The 20,871-nt window shown below is 48.9% G+C and overlaps 1 long non-coding RNA gene across 1 annotated transcript; it reads right to left on the bottom strand.

Moving 5' to 3' along the window:
* Positions 1–19,602: 19,602 nt before the first annotated feature.
* Positions 19,603–20,635, bottom strand: LOC138510963 (uncharacterized). The gene is made up of 3 exons (XR_011280497.1): positions 20,560–20,635; positions 20,350–20,448; positions 19,603–19,841 (listed from the first exon to the last, which is right to left on the bottom strand). It is a non-coding gene; the product is annotated as an uncharacterized lncRNA (long non-coding RNA).
* Positions 20,636–20,871: the final 236 nt, after the last annotated feature.

Raw genomic sequence — 20,871 nt, forward strand, 5'->3', positions numbered from 1 at the left:
AGAGGTTCAAATGGAGCACACATCAGGAATTTCAAAACCAGATGAAGGTCCCAAAGCGGAACCTGGAAAGGAGATGGAGGGAACACATTAGTGAGCCCCTTTAGAAATTGAGTCACCAGTGGTATTTTGAAATAGAACCATTCCTCTTAAGAGCGCTTAAAGATTGATAGCACTGCCAAGTAGCCTTTGATATCTGAAGGCCCAAATTAGCTAGCGACAAAAGAAAAGATAGGACATCTGGTGTACACAGAAAAGGATCAACATTATTTTCCTTGCACCAGTTGCAAAACGTATTCCAACGGCAACGGTACAAAGATTTTGTTGCTGGTCTTCTGGCTGAAAACAAAACCTCCATCACGTCAACCGGGAGGTCCCAATTCTTGTAGCTGAGCCTTTCAGAAACCAAGCGTGAAGGTTGAAAGTTTGTTTTTTTTAAATTTATTTATAGACTTTAGTTTTGTAAAAGAAAACAAACTTTTTGTCATTCCAAATCCAAAATCCTCATACATTTCGCACATAGGAAGGTGCTGGCATAAGATATTTTCTGCAGTTTATTATAGAACTGGACTGTCTGGCAATTTCGGTAATTGTGGTATTATCATGTCCATGAAATTAATCACACCGCAAGTTAACTGCACATTTGTCCCCATTATTAGATGGCTCCACCATTCAGACATATTTCCGTTTTTTGGGGCATATCGTTCTAGGTGCAGGGAGCGTTGACCGGCGATCTTTGGGCATTTGATTATCAGATGTTTAATCGATTCCGCCTCTGTCTGGCAAAATCGACAAATGTCGTTCTTAATCGTTGGATCTTTTATTTTCATCAGTCATTCTCTTGTGTTATAGAGGTTGAGGCATAGCCTTAGAAACTGGTTTCGATGATAGTTTGATGGAAATTTGGCAAGATAATTTGGCAGTGCGCCTACTTTTTGAAAGGTCGGACCCAAATCTATCGCAGATGCTAGTGAGGCTTGTTTTTCAGCATTTATGATCCACTTCCATTGTTTGAATTTCTCTTTTGCCAATTGTGGAATCTTTAGTACTAAGGACATTTTTATGTCTGCATCTTTCAAAATAGCCATTACTTTCTCTTCCCAACTATTTAGTAGGAAAGCACATACATCGTGACTTTTGTTATTTAGAATGAGATATGCTTTTGATACTGGAGATAATCTCATTTTCCTAAGGAATGATATTGATTTCTACAAGACAAGGGAATGTAAAGATTCAAGACCCAATTCGTGCCTCAATGCCACCATTGAGACACATTGTGGGAGTTTGAGAGTTTTGCGCCAAAAGCTCCCTTCTAATTGTGACCAAAAGCTTGAGTTGATATTCCACCCTGTTTCACAGCCAAAACATACCGCAGGGGTCACTTTTTGCTGATAGAAGGTTACCAGTGGTTGAAGTGAAAATTTTCCATATTTTGGGCCTCATCACGACTTGGGCGGTAACGCCGGCGGTATTACCGGTATTAGCCCTACCGCCGAACTCCCCGGCGCTAATAGCGCCGGATCACGATTTCGGCGGTAATGTTAATCCCCATTCCCCATTGAGCCCATTCCCCATTGGGCTCAATGGGGAATTTTCGCTCTAATACCGCCGGCGGATTTCCCGCCGGCGGTTTGAGCGCAAATTTTCGGTGGATTTCCCCACAGCTAAGAGCTGGGGTGAAATCCGCCGAAGTCCTGATTTGGTGGACCCTTTAATCCAGCGGTAATAGCGCTACCGCCAGATTTAAGGGTTACCGCCAAAGTCGTGATGAGGCCCTTTGTATGCAATTTTCGTCATTGTAAAGCAAACATTCTCATGCGAGATAGGACGTCATTGGTCCAACTCCATTCTCTAATCGAGATATTAAAGGAGACGCCCAGGTATCGAATTGCGTCTGTTCTCGTCAGTGATTCGTTGTATACATTCCACTTGAAAATCCCTTTCTTCGTTTTGGTTTTGTACCCTAGTGCCATGATTTGTGATTTTTTCACGTTTATAATTAGCTGATTTGCCATTAGATAATTCTGCAGAGCTGACAACAGTCTTTGTAGGCCTATTTCAGTGCTATCAAGCAGCACTACATCATCTGCGTAGATTAAGTGGCTTACGTGATTTCCATTTACTTTGGGGGGGAAGGACCGCGTTTGTGCGAGTGCCTCAGGAAGATCAACTATAAAAAGTTTGAACGATAGGGCTGCAAGAGGGCAACCCTGTTTTACACCTTTTGTGGTTTTTATGTCATCTGATAGTTCGCCTTCTCGATTTAGACGCACGCGAATGCTGGTGTTAGCGTGTAATGCCATCAACGGGGCTAATAGCTGATTTGGGCAGCCCCAGGTCATCAATTTCCGCCACAAGGGCTGGCGATTGATGCTATCAAAAGCTTGTTTTAGGTCGATGAATGCTAAGAACAGTCTTTTTTGTGTTTTATTGCATCCAATTTGACCAAATTCAATAGCATCAAGTTGAGTTCAACACCGACACCTTTGGTAAACCCAGTTTGTCTCATGCCGTAAATCATATTGTCTTCTGCCCATGTAGAGATCTTTCTTTGAAGGAAAGTGGCAAATATCTTTCCCATAGTGTCTCACAACGCTATGGGCCGATAGTTTGCCGGGTCATCTCGGTTTCCTCTTTTAAACACAGGGACTACAATCGCATTAGTCCAAGAAGCAGGGATCTTTGCTGTTTGGGCGATATGATCAAATAAAACTTTGATGAATTGTGCCCAATTGGCTTTATTTGCTTTTAGCATGTTAGAGATCCCGTCTGGGCCTGCTGCTCGCGAGGACTTCAATTTTTGAATTGCGTTTTTAATTTCATCAACGGATTCGATGACATCCCAGTTGCAAACATCGAGTGTGGAATCGGGAAAAATGTCAACGTGGTCGTTATTGAATACAGCAGAATAGTGTTTCACCCAGGTGGCGGCGTTCACTCCATTCGCTAAAGAGTTTGTTTGTTTAAATGGCCAGAGTTTATTATTTTCCATATGTTGGAACTATCTTTTTAAATCAATAAACGCAACATCAATTCGGCTTGTTCTTGCTCATGTATGATGTTAAAGGACGTAAGCCAATTACGATAACGTTGGCGTCTCATAGCCATCAACAGCGTTAGATTGTTTCCACCAGCTTTCTTTAGCGTTTTCAGATCTCTTGATAGTGTTTTTTTTGCTTCACATAGTTCAGGACTGAAAGGGTGAGTATAACCTCTAGGTGTCAACTTGTTTGTGCTAGTAAACTGTTTTAGTAATGACGCATATTCAACATGTAGCTTATGAGAGCAGGTATAGCTGAAATCCGTAGTCAGTTTATCAATCTGTTTGCTGTTTATTCACAGTTGGTTTTGAGCACTGTTGATATCTAATTGCGAGGTATAGCTGAGATGGTTTCTTTTATGTGGGTTCTGCCAAGATAGAACGAGTGCGTCATGATCACTTGTTGATTTTTTTATTAATAGATTTGAAATATGGACATGTACATTTTTGAAGACCCAGATGTAGTCTAGGGTTTTCTTTAAATCTCCTCGGTGCCACGTGGCAGCTGCAGGAATGTCGCCTCTGGTGCATCCATTTAACATTAAGCAGTTGCGTGTCGTTAATTTGTAGGCCCATTTAGTGCCACGATCTGAGAATTCCGTTAGAATTTGTTGCCTGTCGTTGGGATGACATTCTTTTGTTTTGTCGAACCAAGTGTAGTTTAAATCGCCACATAGTAAAATAAACGGCTCTTCGAATGAAGCATAGCAGCTGTCTATTTGCAATGTTACTGACGCCAAGTATTCTGATTCTGAGATCATTACAGGGTTCCAGTAGGTGGTTATTAGCAGTAAATGTTTTTGTAAATTTCCCAACAGGTCACATGTGGATAATTGGAGGGTAATCGCCTGTACAAATAGGTTGGGGTTTTGAATTTCAATCACTTCCCAACCTGAGGAGTTCTTTATCATTGACAGTAGGCCAGAGAAGGGACGTCCAAGCTGATTTTTACCGGCCTCGTTTAAATAAGTTGTGTAGCCATTGCATGAAGGGATCTTCCGGAGCCACGTTTCTTGCAGGCAGATGAAAACACTTTTTTGGGGTAATTCATAGAAATTCGCGCACAAGTGGCGCACGCGGCTGGCGCACAGTGTGCACGTGCGAATCTCTGCGCCAGCCGCGTGCACTAAAATCCATTTCCGCGCACAGCGTATTTATGGGTTTTAGCTACCAAAACCAGCCGTGGCGCACAGTGGCGCAGCGACCCTGCAGCAGCGCCAGTTACGCCCCCAAGAACGCCCCTCGCGCAGGGAAAAGCCATCAAAATCCCCAATCCAGCGCAAAGGGCTGCACTAACCCTGTACCAGCACGGCAAGCGGGGAATGTGTATTACTGGGGTTCACGGGAAGTTTCACACGCGATAGGCCCTGTGCGAGTGGGGTACGTGTATTACTGGGGTTCGCGGGAAGATTCACGCGCGATTGGCCCTGTGCGAGTGGTGTACGTGTATTATTGGGGTTCGCAGGAAGTTTCACACGCGATTGGAGCAGGGTACGTGTATTTCGGGGGTGCGCAGGAAGTTTCACACGCGATAGGCCCTGTGCGAGTGGGGTACATGTATTACTGGGGTTCGCGGGAAGTTTCGCACGCGATTGGAGCAGGGTACGTGTATTTCGGGGGTGCGCGGGAAGTTTCACACGCGATAGGCCCTGTGCGAGTGGGGTACGTGTATTACTGGGGTTCACGGGAAGTTTCACACGCGATTGGAGCAGGGTACGTGTATTTCGGGGGTGCGCGGGAAGTTTCACACGCGATTGGCCCTGTGCGAGTGGGGTACGTGTATTACTGGGGTTCGCGGGAAGTTTCACACGCGATTGGACCAGGGTACGTGTATTTCGGGGGTGTGCGGGAAGTTTCACACGCGATTGGCCCTATGCGAGTGGGGTACGTGTATTACTGGGGTTCGTGGGAAGTTTCACACGCAATTGGAGCAGGGTACGTGTATTTCAGGGGTGCGCGGGAAGTTTCACACGTGATTGGCCCTGTGCGAGTGGGGTACGTGTATTACTGGGGTTTGCGGGAAGTTTCACACGTGATTGGAGCAGGGTACGTGTATTTCGGGGGTGCGCGGGAAGTTTCACATGCGATTGGCCCTGTGCGAGTGGGGTACATGTATTACTGGGGTTCGCGTGAAGTTTCACAAGCGATTTGAGCAGGGTACGTGTATTTCGGGGGTGCGTGGGAAGTTTCACACGCGATTGGACCTGTGCGAGTGGGGTACGTGTATAACTGGGGTTCGCGGGAAGTCTCACACGCGATTGGAGCCGGGTACGTGTATTCCTGGGGTGCGGGGGAAGTTTCACACGCGATTGGCCCTGTGTGAGTGGGGTACGTGTATAACTGGGGTTCGCGGGAAGTCTCACACGCGACTGGAGCCGGGTACGTGTATTCCTGGGGTGCGCGGGAAGTTTCACACGCGATTTTGCTGTCAGAGCGGGGTACGTGAATTTTGGGGGTGCGCGGGGAGTCCTACACGTGAAATGGCAGTGTGGGTCCTCCGAGATGTTCCCTCTACACCCTCCACGGCCCCTGCAGGCAGCCCACACCACAGGGGACTACCCTGCACCCCTGATCATGTCCCGCAGGCAGCCCATCCACCATGGGCATGCCCCCCAGCCAAGCCACATGTCACCTTGCACTACTGATCACCAACTCATGTCCCCTTGCACCCCCACGCCCCAGCACTGAGGGGCACCTGCCAGCAGGCCCCCACTCATGTCCCCCTGCACCCCCACCCCCCAGCACTGTGGGGCACCTGCCAGCAGGCCCCCACTCATGTCCCACTCATGTCCCACTCATGTCCCCCTGCACCCCCACTCCCCAGCACTGAGGGGCACCTGCCAGCAGGCCCCCGCTGCTGTCCCACTCATGTCCCCCTGCACCCCCACCCCCCAGCACTGAGGGGCACCTGCCAGCAGGCCCCCACTCATGTCCCCTTGCAACCCCACCCCCCAGCACTGAGGGGCACCTGCCAGCAGGCCCCCACTCATGTCCCCTTGCACCCCCACCCCCCAGCACTGAGGGGCACCTGCCAGCAGGCCCCCACTCATGTCGCCTTGCCCCCCCACCCCCCAGCACTGAGGGACACCTGCCAGCAGGCCCCCACTCATGTCCCCCTGCACCCCCACTCCCTAGCACTGAGGGGCACCTGCCAGCAGGCCCCCACTCATGTCCCCCTGCACCCCCACCCCCCAGCACTGAGGGGCACCTGCCAGCAGGCCCCCACTCATATCCCCCTGCACCCCCACCCCCCAGCACTGAGGGGCACCTGCCAGCAGGCCCCCACTCATGTCCTCCTTCACCCCTGCACCCCCACCCCCCAGCACTGAGGGGCACCTGCCAGAAGGCCCCCACTCATGTCCCCCTGCAGCCCCACCCCCCTGCACTGTGAGGCACCTGTCAGCAGGCTCCCACTCATGTCTCCTTGCACCCCCACCCCCCAACACTGAGGGGCACCTGCCAGCAGGCCCCCACTCATGTCCCACTCATGTCCCCCTGCACCCCCACCCCCCAGCACTGAGGGGCACCTGCCAGCAGGCCCCCACTCATGTCCCCTTGCACCCCCACCCCCCAGCACTGAGGGGCACCTGCCAGCAGGCCTCCACTCATGTCCCTCTGCACCCTCACCCCCCAGCAGTGAAATGCCGATCTCATGACACAAACCAAAAGTCAACTATGCACATCAACACATGTCCGTCACACACATACACTGGTTGGCATTGCTTGTGTAAACCCACATTTTCACATGCATCAACCCAATGAGCGAATCCCACACATGGAACTAAAAAATGAAAATGTATTATGTACATAAAATCAAAAATGAAATGAAAGCATAACACAATATGAAACATGAAATGAAAAGCATGTGAAAAAGATGATTGAATGAAAATGATAACCAATCCAAAAAAATTAGAAAGAAAAACAGTTCAAAGTCACCCTCAAACAACGCAAATCCAAAGGATATGTAAAAAAAAATCTCCATTGCTTCATGTTCATAATTAAAAAAAAGAGAAATCAATCCATAGTCCAACTATTTACAATCCATTGTCTGGAAAAAATAAATCCATTGCTCCGTGTCCATAATGCAAAAAAACTAATGTCCCACTCATGTCCCCCTGCACCCCCACCTCCCAGCACTGAGGGTCACCTGCCAGCAGGCTCCCACTCATGTCCCCTTGCACCCCCACCCCCCAGCACTGAGGGGCACCTGCCAGCAGGCCCCCACTCATGTCCCCCTGCACCCCCACCCACCAGCACTGAGGGGCACCTGCCAGCAGGCCCCCACTCATGTCCCCTTGCACCCCCACCCCCCCAGCACTGAGGGACACCTGCCAGCAGGCCCCCACTCATGTCCCCCTGCACCCCCACCCCCCAGCACTGAGGGGCACCTGCCAGCAGGCCACCACTCATGTCCCCCTGCACCCCCGCCCCCCAGCACTGAGGGGCACCTGCCAGCATTGCTCCATGTCCATAATGCAAAAAAAAAATGAATACATGATGAAACTATATACAATCCATTGTCCAAGGATGTAAAGGTTCCATGATCCCAACCTAAAAAATGAAACCTACCTAACAAACTACCTAAAAATATAACTATATACAAATTTGTGTGGCATTGTCCATTGACCACAAATAAAAGGAAAACAAAAAGGAAACCTAACTCTAAAAACTATTTACAAGGGCAGCGGGCTAGTCCGACGGCTCACTTTTGGATGTCCCGGGCCAGGGAATCATCGAACTCCTGCTCAATGTCCTGGAGGCGGTCCTCTTCCATGGCCCGAGGGTTCGCAGGGACGACGACATGTTCTCCTCCAACTCCCTGCGAATTGCCTCGAGGCACTCGGCCCGCCTCAGGGCCCTCCCCATGGAGTTCTCCGCCCTGACCATCGTGAGCCGTGCCTCTTCTGCCCACTGCCGCTCCTCATCTATAGCATGGCCTAACCGCTGCCACACGGAAGACACTTCCAGTCCTGGGTCCTCCTGCCCTCTGGCCAATGCCTGCCCCTCCGATGTCGAAGGCCCCGAGCCAGGATGGCTCCCACCTTGTTGCTGATGCTGCTGTGCCTCTGCCTGTGCCCTGGCTCTTGCTGCCTGCACATCCTCCTCCGGCTGGGCTGCAGTTGTTGAGGTAGCCACCCCTGCTGGACGTCCGACCCCCGACTGTGGCAGGGATGTGTCCTCCACCAGCCTGGCCGCAGGGTCAGAGGCAGCTCCACAGGGTACCCAGGTGATACATGGGTGGGAAGATGGCATGGAGGATGACTGGCGCGTAGGGGGTTAAGGTGAGGAGGGGGTCGCAAGGAGGTCCAGCACACAGAGGAATTCAGCACTGGTGACCCGTCCCAGGAGGTCAACCCAGCACCCGAGATGACGTGCAGTCTCTTCACGAAAAAACTGCACGTCACCTCGCATGCCCCGTTGACGCAACGCTATCCCGGCCAGGACAGGCTCAACACGGTCCCAGATAGCCACGTCCGCAGGGAGAGGAAGGTCAGTTGTTGTGCGCTCATCCCCTCCCTGAAAACGGGTCTGGGCGTAGGCATCCCTGCTAGTGCCAGATGATGCAGTGACAGGATCAGGGACAGAATTACACACAGGCACCTCCGCGGCGGCCTGTGCTGCCTCCTGTCCCTGGTCCTGCACTGCACCACTAGCACCAGTGTAATCCCCACCTCCAGACCCCGTGTGTGTCCCTTCCACGGCCTCCTCCTCCACCAAACCCCCCACCAACCTGGATGACTCCATGCCATCTTCCTCCGTCGGACCCTGTGGGGTCTCAGCTGCCCCTTCTGCTGCCGAGGAGTCCACCTCCAACCTCCGCCTCTTGGACCTACCCTCGGCAGCTGCGGCCTGGGACGCCGCACCAGTCTTCTCACTCCCCCGACGAGATGACAATCTGGGAGGGGAGCCGGGCCTTGCGTCTCCGACTGGCGGGACGATCCCTGCCGCTGCGCTCCACAGCACCCTCTCCTCCCTCTTCTTCAGCTGACGCTGCAGACGGGGAGAGATAAAACACAGGCATCAGGGCACTGTACAATGGACTGATACACACATGACAGTTGCACATGAGTGGCAATGTTTAACTTCAGACACGCCATCACACTACATGAGACACATGTCATTTTAACTCACACACATGAACATTTCAACAGCAATATTGCACCAGGCAGCAACATCCATTCACATACAACAGCATGAACAGCCAAAGGTGAGCCTGACATCACATGAAGCACAATGAGTGCACTAGACATGCACACACGCCACCACACTTACATGCATGTCTACATCTCCTCCAACTGTTGCAGTGATGAGATCGCCATACATGTCACATCTGCCATTCATCCTTCTACATATCAGTGTCACGTGCATCCATGTTGCATCACAGTTGCACACTTGTCAGATACACATACATGCACATGTACACAGTGCAGATACATGCATTATGAACCACCATCCATGCCACAACCATGCCAATGTACATACACAGAAATTCAAACATGTGTGCTCCCACACCTGCATTTGCCCAGCATGCTTACCAACACATACACCATCAATGTGTCTCACAACTGAGAGGACTCACATGTGGCAGCCTCACGCCCATGTTCATACACATCCCTACATGGCCCTACATAAACACATGTGCAACCTGCACACTACTGGCACACCACGACACGCACAGCATACTATCAACATGCATGTACACTTACCGCTCGACTCCAGACGGTTCTGCCTCTCAAGGATCTGGACGTAGAGCGCTGGGCATATGCGTTCCAGGACCCTCATTTGATGTTTCGACAGCTGGCCCTGGCGCCCCTTGGCATCCGCTGCCTTAGCGAGGCGCCGGGCCTTGTTGAGGGTCCTAGACCTGAAGTCCTCCCAGCGCTTCTTGACATGATGTAAGTCGCGGACTGCCACCCCCTCCGCGTTGATGGCAGTCATGATGCCCATCCAGATCCTGGTCCGTCCTTCATTGTCGGCGCGTGAACTTCCAAAGAGGGCATCATACTGCCCCAGGACTTGCTCCACCAGGACACCAACTTCGATGGCAGTGAAGCTGGTGGCCCTCTGCCTCTCTGGCTGGGGGTTGCCAGTGCTGCCAGATGGTGTTGTGCTGGACATGGCAACCCCAGAGGCAGGAGAGGGTGGGCAACTGGGTCCTGGGGCTGGGCTGTGGGGCGATGGAATCCCAGTCGGGAGTCTTCGGTTCCAGCAGGGGTGGTCACAGCAACTACACCCCTGGCTGACGTGCAGGCAGCAAATGGAAGGGCATGTGGGCAGCAGGCAGTCTGGCAGCAGCAGATGGCAGGTGGGAGCGTGCTCAGGGCTCTGGGGGGCAGTAATTTGGCCTTCTGGGCAGGAGCGTGGTCTTCCGTGTGTTTTCGCGTGGCCAGCTTGATACGGAGTGATTTGGCACGTGAAAAAATTGTACGTCCGCGTGTAATTCGAGGAAAGGGCCTTAGCGCAGAAGCGCGTCAGCACACGCACATGATTTCATTGGACCAAAGGCCCTTAGCGCGTAAGCGTGTAAGTTACATTACGCGCGCAGGCGTTTCCCTCATAGCATGTGATGATAGAGCACACGTGGAAAAACTGCACGTCCGAGTGTCATCGCGTGTAATTGGAGGAAAGCGCCCACGTACACGCGTATCTGACGTGTACGTGTGGGCCGGTTTAAAAGCTACGTTTAGGACCCCATTTCCTTGTACGTGCTTTTCGTGGAGAGCGAGTGGGTGAAATCTGTACTTCTTGTCGGTTCACACGTGATTACTTTACAGCGTTTCTAGTTCGTACTCCCTGTTACCTCTGACAGCTCTTTTCTGAATTTTTGTTGGGCCTGTTTCCTCAAACAGAGTTCACTTCTCCTTTTGTCCTGTCTCCTCAGACAGCGTACAATTCTTCTTTTGGTGGGGGTGTTGCCAACGCACACACGCGCGTATTTTTCACGTTCTTTTTCCAGGCAGACGGTGAGTTCCGCACGTACTTAGCAACTGTGCTTGCCCCGTGTGTCGCGTTCCCCTTCAGAGGTCATTGTAGGCTGCGTGTATTACGCGTACGTTTAGTTTTGTGTTTCTGGGTGCCACAGCGTAGTGCGGGTTAATTTTTTCATGCATGTGGTCTACGAGGGGTTGCGTGCACGTTAATTTTTGATTTTGGGCTGCCTGTGCGTTGCGTGACCCGTCATCTTCCCCCAGGGGTCACAGACAGCTTTGTTAGAGCACTAGGGTACGAATTCCATCTGGTATCCTACCCCTTTCACCCCCAATTGCCCAGGACAATAGTTTACTGCAATTCCCATACACACAACAACATCAGTGCCATGGTTGGGAGGCGACCAAGCGGTAAGGGAGGCAAAGGTGGCCGACCTTCAAAAGGTGGGCGTGGTGGGCGCGGTAGGGGACGTGGCTGGGATTTGCAGGGTGCCCCTATGCCCCCATGTGTGGAGGAACAATCAGGGACACCCATGCCCCCCCCATGGTTGAGGGAAACGTGGCTGACACCATCCCAGCTTAGCCCCTGTTGGACCAGCCCATTGTGGCACCTGACCTGGCACAGGATGACTCCCTGGCTGACTTCCAGGTCACAAAAATGAGGGGGAAATCAGGTATAACTGCAGGTTTCTAGGGAGCGAACCTGACATTAAATCTCTAAAAACGAAATTGGGGCTCCCATACCTGGGGTAGGTGTGAGCATACACTTAGCTGGATCACTAGAAACATCACACTAAAAGATAATTGGGGAACAGTGCAAAGTCGAAGTCAAAGGAAGATACAACCTGACTTCATTGGAAAAAACTGTTAATAGAGAATTTTTAATAAAAAATCATTTAAATATTAAAACCAACTGTGTAAAACTGACATATAAAGTTTAACATACGCGCTGACAAAGTGACTAGTGCTTACAACACAAAGTGCTAAGTGCTGGTTGCCAAAAGGCTACAAAAGGGCAGGTTACATAGATAATAACAAACTCCAATTGTACATATAAATTAATGAACAGTTATGTACTCTTGATAAAGTCCAATAACCAGCTTCATCAAACAAAACAAAAAATTGAACAGAAACCACACAAGGTACAAGAGTAGAGACCTTCTTTGTTGAGTGTCTCTAATTCTGATGCCTAGGTCAAAAAATACCTAAAGTGCATCAATGGAAAACTAATCCGAAAACAAATACTTCACATTAGTATCTGTTTAGAGCCCAACATGTTTCATTCCTATGGTCCGATAGGTCAATAGTAGGAACTTCTGCAGGGGAAAGTGTGTGGGGGTTTGAGCGGTCAGGTCAGCAAGTCTAGGCCACGTGTGGCGGTGCAAGTTGTTGTCACCAAGCCACGTGGATCTGGGGCAGCTATGTCATCCGCTGCCCCAAGTATGCAGGGTGGGGAGGCTGCAGGAGCAACTGCAGCTCCATCCGCCCCTGCTCTGACTCTTGCAGCCAGGACAGTGTCAGTCCAGGTCCATCAAACTGACGTTCCCCCTGCCAACATTACCCTGCAACCAATGCCTGCATCAAGACCTATGGTCATTACGCATTCCCACACTCCTACTACCCTGTCCACCGGTGATTCTGCCCCTACTGACCAGAGCGGCGTAAGCCACTCTGGCTCTGCTCCACCTTTAAAGAAGAGGAAGAAGGGTGCTCTGGCACGACAGGCTGAGACCCCAGACACGTCTACACACTCCGGTACCTCAAGGAAGCCTTGCTTTAATGATCCGGAACTTGATGCACTTGTGGCCTATGTGTCAGCACATAGCAGCGAAATGGTGGTGACTGAAGGGTGCAAGGCCACACCTGGTCAACGAAGGGCACACTGGCAGACCATCGCGGACCGCATAAGTGCCCTTGGATTTGTGAGGCACACAGCTGATGATTGCTACAAGTGGTGGGATTACCTGAAACGCAGAGCAAAGAACAAGCTGGCCTCAAATCATGCCGCTACTCTGGTGACTGGCGGTGGGTCTCCACAAGAGGACAACGAACTCACTGAACATAAGTCTGTTGCTGGGGCCTTCGTCACAGAGGAACAGATCCATGGTGTGGGAGAACTACCTGATTATGATGCATTGTCCGGTGAGTGCCCATGCATGTGTGTGTAAGGCATGTGTATGTTGTTTGGGTGACGGGTTCTGATTGAGTGCCAGGTGAGGGTGTGTGTGCCTGAGTGGTATGGGTCACCCATGTGCTTCATCCAAAACATTCAGCGGCCTTGGATTTGGGTGTGACAGTATCCCTTCTGCCCACAGTAGAAATTTAGCGCAACATTACGGCAGTTGCCCTTGAAGTGGCATCTTGCAACAACATTGTTTGTATTTTTCAGTGTTCGTTCAGGCTGATTGTTTCAATTCTTCCACTTTTGCTACGCATTCCTCAGCCCTATTGTCACATTTGTGACATGCTTCTGTCATTGATGAACCCCACATTGGCCCACATGTGTTACTTTGTTAGGTGAATGATTTGACCATTCAGGCTGATTGAGTATTGGCCTGATCACATAAATATTTGGGGCCTGTTTGAATGTGGAACATGATAGTTGTTTCCTGTCATGTTGAAGTGCACAACCATTGATGTGTACATCTGCCTGCAATCACTGTATTTTTGTACACTGGATGTGTTGCAGTGTGTGGCACATGCCTATTTTGTCAAACTATGTAGCATTTTTCATCTCATCATGACCATCTCACATGGCTAGCTGAAAGTATTCATTCACTGACATATGGATGTACTTGTGGAATGTACCATGGCTATGGTACATGCCATCTGTGTGATGGCATGTGTCATGTATGTGTATTGGACATGCCACTCACATGCCAATGTGTGATGGCAGTGCTACCCAGCATGCAGCAAATGTGTTGCTCTTCCATCTTGGTGTCATCAGTGTCTGCCTTTTGCCTCCCCTTCCAACTCAGTGACAGTGCATGCATGGGAGGGTTATAGTCATGTGGGACATGTGTAAATCATGTACTGGTTCTGTAGCTTGTCAGGCCTATTTGTGTGCTATGGTATCTGACATGCATGCATGTGCTGTGGCATTTACACTCACCGAGCAGCCATGTATCGCCATGCTGCCCAGCTTCTAGGTCCCGGCTTAGGGTTGACATTCTGTAAATAAAGTTGTCGTGGGTGGACCCTGGATAGTTGGCATATACTGAGGTGATGATTCCCTTGGCATCACATACTACCTGGACGTTGATGGAATGCCAGTGCTTGCGGTTTCTATAGATGTGCTCTGATGCCCTAGGGGGACGTAGAGCCACATGGGTGCAATCAATGGCACCTAGGACTTTGGCGAATTGTGCCACTCCGAAGAAATCCTGGACGGCAGCCTGCCTTTCTGCAGGTGTTCTGGGCAGGTATATGTGCCTGCGGACTGATGGGCGTGCAGTCATGATGGCCAAGACCTGGTGTAGGCAGCGTGACTGCGTGGCCTGTGACATCCCCCCACTATAGCACTTGTCCGCTGAAATGATCCAGTGGCCAAGAAGTGCAGTACATTGAGGACCTTCTCCAGGGGGCTGAGTGCTTGGGAGCACAGGGTGGGTGATGTGAGGTCATCCTCCCACTCACTCACAAGGTCGAGTATTATGTGAGGTGGAAACCTGTACCTCCCATACACCTGGTCATCAGGCATCCCAAAAAGGCTGGTTCTGGGTGTGAAAATTCTGGGCCTGACTATCCTCCTCTTCCTCCTGCGGTATCCCACGACCACTGCTGCTAGGAACGGTATATTCATCCTGGCGTCTGAGCTTGTTTGTTGTTTGTGCGCACTTTCATGCTGCACGGGTCCACGTACGCCTGCTTCCTGCTGGCGTACGTGTTTCAGGATTAGCACGTCTTTTTTGGCGCACGCGTTAGCCCCGTTGGAATCCATGAATACGTGTTTTGAACTTGCGTGTGGGCGTTCCGCGCATTTGTCTCCTGTACTTCCCCCAGTGACGCCCACATTTTCACGTGTTGTTCCCCATTCCGCATGTCACGCCCTCTGTTCCTCCTACTTTTGTTGTGTGCACCGTGCTATGTGCGATTTCGCTGTGCGCGTAGCGCACGCTGTTTGGAGACGTGTGCGCCAGTGTGCGCCGCGCAGAATTTTGGCGCACATCCTGGGATTTACACACGCACGGACTTCCATGAATCGCTGTGCGCGGGTTTCGCTGCGATTTTCGCACTGGCACTGCGATTCGCATGCTTTCGCACGCTTGCGCCGAAAATTTCAGAGCACATTCATTCCATGAATCGGTCTGTAAATGTCTTGTGAACCTCCTTCTTGAAACAAATGGGCGAAACCTCGTGTATTCCATGATGTTAACAGTTGAGTCGTGCCTCTTGACCCTGCGTCATCCTAAACATTTCTCCTTTGTTTGTTTGTTTCAGATGGGTGCTCCGACTGTTGTTTGAGTTGTTTCCACAAAACTTCTTTTTTGGCATTATTGGACGTAGGACGAAGGCATTTCTCATTTGTGGAGTTGTGAAAAGATTGCTGCTCCTCCGAAACTGTTAGGTCGAAACCGTAGAACAATAAGTCATCTTTTGCGTCCAGTAATGGTCTTGCTACAGTCTTTGACTTCATATGGAGGATTACCCAGTCGGATCTTGACTCAGTTTTGTATTCCACTATTCCAATGTCATCTGAGCGTATATTTCGTAGAGCAGGTACATAATGCAGCAGCCTCATTACGTTAGCTCTGTTTAAGTTTACTTCGTTTTTGTCCTCCAATATGTTTTCAAGTTCCAGTTTGCACCAGCTTCCATTTACAGACGCTTGCAGTACAGGTCTGCTTTGACTGTTTTGTTGCTTTTGATTTTTCGATTGCGCATTTGTATGTTTGGGTTAAGTTTCAGTGCTGAATTTACTGGAACTCCAAAGGATTTGCTTCGTGTTTCAAGTCTATCTTTTTGAAGGACAAGCTGTTCCTTTTCGCGTCCAAAGGACCGCGATCCTACTGGCCCCAGCAGATAGCGTTTGTTTTGAACAGTCTTGTCAGCGGAGACTTGGTTTGTTCTCTCATCACCCTTCATTGCAGGGCCAACCCTTGCGAGTGATTTGCTTTCTGGTTCCTCGTCTTCCTCAACTGTATATGTTGATAAATCACACAGGTTTATTGAGTCGTTTGTAGACAGGTCAACTGACGAACTGATATCTTCACGCCCACGCTTTGTGGCCTTCTCTGAGTTAACTGCATAATCATCTGATTGATTTTTATTGGTGTTTTGCATTTCTGGCTGTTTGGACACCGGTATTGTTTTTGTTACTTCAAGGCATGGAGGCGTGGTCAAATTTCGTATACATTTTGTCGCCTCATTTGTGCGTGGGCATTTTGGTGCTGGGCCCTTCCTCGATGTTTTCACAGTTTTGGATTCTTTGACCTTCAGTATAGCTGGAGCCTCTGTCGATTTTATTGATTTTGCTGTGCCAGAGAAGATGCCAGATTCCTGCTGCTATTTCACTATTTAGAGGAGAATTCTGTGACAGTGACTTCTCAACATTAAGTAACATACTCAGTTGTTCAGAAGATGCCTCTTTGTTTGCCGTTGAGTTAGTTTGAACATCAGTAAGAGTGATCAAGCTCACTGCCATTCTCGCTCCAGTGACCATCGTTGTGGATAAATTTGAAGCTGCCACATTTTCCTTTTCTTTATTGGTCATGCCTGTGTTTTCCATGCCACTAATAGCATCTTCTGCAGCTTTTAACTCTGTTGCGGTGAATGGCATCACAAGATGGTCTAACTGCGCATTGCGAGGTGTATTCATGTCCTGGTCAATGTTGTGTTGCTTACAGGTGCACAACTCTCTCATTGAGTTCCCTCGAGGCTGCCCTGCAACATTGTGCCTGACCCATTTTGTGCATTCAACTAAAGCCTCTGCAAGATCTACTTTTTCATGTGCCTGCCGTTTAGTTATTTCATTCAGGCGAGAATGCCACTGATGTGTGGATGCAGCTTCTAGGTCCAAGCGACTGCTTAGATACTCATTGCATTTTTCCATTGATGTCAATTTGTTGTTCATCATTGCCAAAATTGAATTTTGGTCACGCACTGCATCATTCAATGCCTCGTACAGTTTCATGAACGGCATTAAGGTAATGGAAGTTGCTGCTAGGACATTGTTGTGGATCTGGATGCCAGCTGCAATGGAGATGTTCCCTTTAGTATTTATAGTGTCATCCGCTTGGTTGCTTGCGCTCATTTGAAAAGGTCTACTTCCTGACGGATTATGTTCAGCTTGCCCAGTTTGGTTTCATCCGGGTGGTCGTTTTCAGTTCTTGGTTTGAGTGGGCCATTTTGCTGGCTGTCTTCTGACGAATCCAGATTAATCGTGCCCACTGTAATTGCTGAATCATGCGAAGAAACTGCGTTGTTGGCAGAATGATTTGTTTCTTTTAGCAGTTTTCGGGGTATTGTTCCTCCCTTAACATGTTTATTAGTGAAACTGTCATTTAGACGTTCACGCATGAGATTGAAGTCCGCTTTTAGACGGACCGTCAGCCGTGCTTCGCGGGCAGCAACGTCATGGATCGTTGGGGCGCTTGAATTGGGTGTCAAGAGAGGTAACAAGGGGGACACTACTTTATCCTTTGTTTTTGATACTTCAAGCGTCGGTAACTCTTTACCGCTAGCGCCTGAATTTCCACCAGCATCCTTTAAGGAGCGCGCTGCCTTTGTTTCCTGAATGGTCGACTGTAGCTTGGCATCATGTGTGCCTGGCATCATGTTGGCTGACTTAATAGCTTTTGAACTTTCCTGTTCCTTAATGTAATCTCATTGGACAGCGTTTTTTTGTGTCAATGTATGAGGTTGTGTGGAGATTGCAGTATAGGCGACATCAGCGTTCCAACTGACGGAGACCGCATCGCCAGCAGGTCAGCATCTGTTATATCAAACAAGAATGTTGCATCCGATGCATCTAGGTATACGGTAGGTGGAGGCAACTGCATACTGTTGTTTGAAGGAGCATCGGAAAGGGAGTGATTTGCTACTTTACACGTCAAATGTTCTGTTTCAATCGTTAATGGAGTTCCAATAATCGACTGTTGCTCTAGAACAGTATGTAGAGATAGCGGGGACAAAGTATTTGCATTTAGCTGATGAGTGACCTCTGCAGCTGCCGCCGCAGTCACTGAAAAGTCTTCAACTGACTCGGCTGACCTGGCAAGCGTGCTTACAGGGGTGGAACATGGCGCCTCGGCAGAACCTTCCATCAGCAAAGTAGCTTTCTCTGGGAATGCAATTGCAAGTGACATGTTTTCCAGCGGCGGCACATCGACTGCATTACATGACTCGCTTACCTTTGATTTTCCTGATTTGGAGTGCTGCCTCCGCAACTGTAGTAGGCGGTTTCGGGTGTGTTCCAACACCCGTTAACATCGCCTTGGAGTCACTTTGGGGCAGTTCCATTGGTAGACCGCCGGAGACCGGACTGACTGAAGCAGACTGGGCAGACTGGAGTCACTGCCGGACTCTGCGCCCCGCGTGGTAGATTGGATTATATAGAGGCAGACAGAGGACTGGCTCGCTGTAGCTGCAGCTCCACAGCGACGTTCTTGCAAAACAAACAAGCAGAGTTTCTGGGCAGACTGGACTCACTGCCGGACCTGAGAGTTTTGACCTCTGGATGGAGAGCCTGACCCTCCTCTCGCGAGAGAACGTCCTCTCTTTGTGGAAGACGCATCGGAGGACAGATGGACATGTTCAGAAGGTCTGGGTACCACTTTCTCCTGGCCCAATCCAGAGCAATGAGGATCATGTGTTTCCCAAACCTTCTCAACCTCCTGATTACTTGAGGAATGACAGGGACCGGAGGAAACACGTACAGGAGTGAAAACTCCCAGTCCACCACGAATGCGTCTCCGAGAACTCCTCTTGGAGGAAATTCCCTGGAGCAGTACAGTTTGCACTTCCGGTTGACAACAGTTGCAAACAGTATTTATAAATTGTGGAAACAAGAGATCTCCTTCATGGGTGTGCGCACATCTGAACTTTAAAGTAACTGCAATGTCTTATGTACAGGTAAGTTTAAGACTGGCTGCAGCCGTGTGGTGAGTTAGGCGATTTTCCACTACCGCCTATAACAATTGAAGTTAGGGAAAGTACTGACCTCACAGACTGCGCACTTTCCTCACATATTCCTTTAAACGTTCATGTAATTCCTGAAATAGTGTCTCAGCAGGACAGTAGAGAAAGAATGATGGACACTTGGTTCCCGGTAAGTATACGTTTGTCTGTATTAAAGTGCATAGAGGTCAACTTAAACTGCTTTCTGTATTATTGGTTCATACAGATACACATTTATTCAAAGAACATAGCAACACATCTTATAAGTGACACAACAATGCCATAGGTTTAGAAACTATAAAGAACACAACGACATGCCTTTCTTCAAAGAACATAACAGCACATCTTATAAGTAACACAACAATGCCATAGGTTTAGAAACTATAAAGAACACAACGACACGCCATTTGTTCATACAGATACACATTTCTTCAAAGAACATAGCATCACATCTTATAAGTGACACAACAATGCCATAGGTTTAGAAACTATAAAGAACACAATGACCCGCCTTTCTTCAAAGAACATAACAGCACATCTAATAAGTGACACAACAATGCCATAGGTTTAGAAACTATAAAGAACACAACGACACGCCAACACGTGTTTCGACCCCAAAAAAATAGGTAGTCCTCAGGGCGTATGTCCAATTGGTGTAACAGTTGTTAGTCCAGCGAATAATGTGCAAGCATTTTATCATTTTCATTTCCCAAATATAATTTCAACACAATATCATTTCATCAGATATAGTTCCACCACTATATCATTTCATTTGCCAAGGGAACAGGTGGAGGAGACAAAAAGGACCGGGGAGGGGAGTGGGAAAACAAAACATAAAAGAGAAAATCATTAGATGTATGACCTTTGTTTTGTTAATCACTATATCATAAAGCGTGTGCGATTGCACCATTTGAAGTTGCCAAGAGTGACTGTTCAAGCAGCATATAGTTAGTGACATATTATCTATCATATACAAATTCAATCTATTGATTTAACACTGGGAGCACAGCAGGTTTAGGTACAGGTTAGTGATTATAATTACCTAAAAGTTGGGCTTTAGGATTTCTATCTTGTGGCTGTTCAATTGCAGTATAGTCAAACGAAGAATTCTTGTGTAACACAACGAGTCCACATGTTAATTTACGTGACCACAAAATTGAGAAGTGACATTGGTCACATGAGGCTTCTGCTACATTTAGTATTATTAATTGCAATGGCAAAGTTATTATTACTATTTTTTAAAACGTTATAAAAATCTCCATTTACCTGCGTGGTATTTCGCTATCTTTATTTGTCAGCCGCTTTGCTGATTCGTTAAATACATGAAAACTGGTTTCCCTCTGACAAGATATATATGGCCGTAATCTATGGTGGTGAAGAAAGAGACAAACAAAGTCCTATTCAGTGCCCTGAACTCCCATGTCTACTAATTCCTGGGAGATGCAATCGCCATGTCAGTAATTGTTGTGCACTCACCGGCAAGTATCAGATTGTAGCGTGCACAATTTCAGACGCCGTCGGGCAGTAGAACTGCATCGGCAGGCAGTCTACGTATCTTAGCAACGGCAAGTGTCCGGTCAGGTGACTGTATCACATGGACACCGTTGCTAGGCAACTGGTCAGTATACCCGGAAGGGCTATGTGAAAAGCAACTCTAAAGAACAAAACGTTATGTTCCGATCATGGTCTACGTGGTGTAGTTAAAGGCAAAATTGCACCCGTGAATAAGACATGAATCTGATCCACATATTTGACATATGCTCATATTTTAGAAACGTTTGTATATAT

This window comes from Ambystoma mexicanum, chromosome 6p (genome assembly GCF_040938575.1).
Source record: "Ambystoma mexicanum isolate Mex_15411 chromosome 6p, UKY_AmexF1_1, whole genome shotgun sequence".
Taxonomy (NCBI): Eukaryota; Metazoa; Chordata; class Amphibia; order Caudata; family Ambystomatidae; genus Ambystoma; species Ambystoma mexicanum.